Raw genomic sequence first — 1,110 nt, forward strand, 5'->3', positions numbered from 1 at the left:
AGAGTTTTGAAATTCTCCCTCATGATCTCTTCTTATAGCAACGATTTTTAGTGATTTTTCATTTTGGACTCTTTTAGCATAAATGCTAAAGGTTTTGAATGTCTCGTTCTTATGAACTAAGAAGAGTGTCCAAGTGTATCTCGAAAAATCATCTACTATAACAAGAGCATAGTAGTTACCACCATAACTTTTTGTCTTTGAGGGGCTAAACAAGTCCATATGTAGGAATTGCAATGGTCTATCGGAAGAAACCATATGCTTAGGCTTAAAAGAAATTTTTGTTTGTTTACACATTTGAAAAGCACTAAATAGTTTATCTTTAACAAATTTCATTTTAGGTAAACCAACAACTAAGTATTTCTTAATAAGTTTATTCAAATGGTCCATATGTATATGAGCAATTCTCCTATGCCACAACCATGCATCATGATTATCATTTGCAACTAAATATGTTATTGGTAAAGATGAATCTATATCAATCATATATATATATATATATTTGCAACTAAATATGTTATTGGAAGCCTTTGTCACATAATTGACTTATGCTCAGAAGGTTGTGCTTGAGTCCTTCAACATATAGTACACCTTCTATAATTGTTGAGGGTGGCTTGCCGACTCTACTAACTCCAAGAGTTCTTCCCTTGTTGTTAGCACCATAAGTGACATATCCTCTGTCCCTTCGAGTAAGGACATAGAACTTCTTTCTATCGCCTGTCATGTGTTTTGAGCAGCCGCTATCCAAGTACCATAAGTTGCAAGCGACTCTCGAATTTTCCTCTTCATCATCAAAATGATGAGATGCCATTAAAGAGAGATGTGCTTGTTCCTCATTTTTAGGTTCTTGACTATATGTGAGCTTTGAAAGTTTTTGTTTCAAAATAGAATTTTCAGCATTTAAATTTTCACAAGTATCACATATAGAGGGTTGAGATAATTTAGAAGTAGAGCAATCACATGAGGCACATGCATAGATAAGATCAAGAGTTTCATTTTCAAGTTTAAGTTTGTCTAATTTCTTTTGCATTTCAATTATTTTCTTTTCATGCAAGGAAATAACCTTTTTCCTATCTATATTTATTTTAATAATTTTCTTTAACTCCTCATGCA

Source organism: Lupinus angustifolius, chromosome LG02 (genome assembly GCF_001865875.1).
Source record: "Lupinus angustifolius cultivar Tanjil chromosome LG02, LupAngTanjil_v1.0, whole genome shotgun sequence".
Classification (NCBI taxonomy): domain Eukaryota; kingdom Viridiplantae; phylum Streptophyta; class Magnoliopsida; order Fabales; family Fabaceae; genus Lupinus; species Lupinus angustifolius.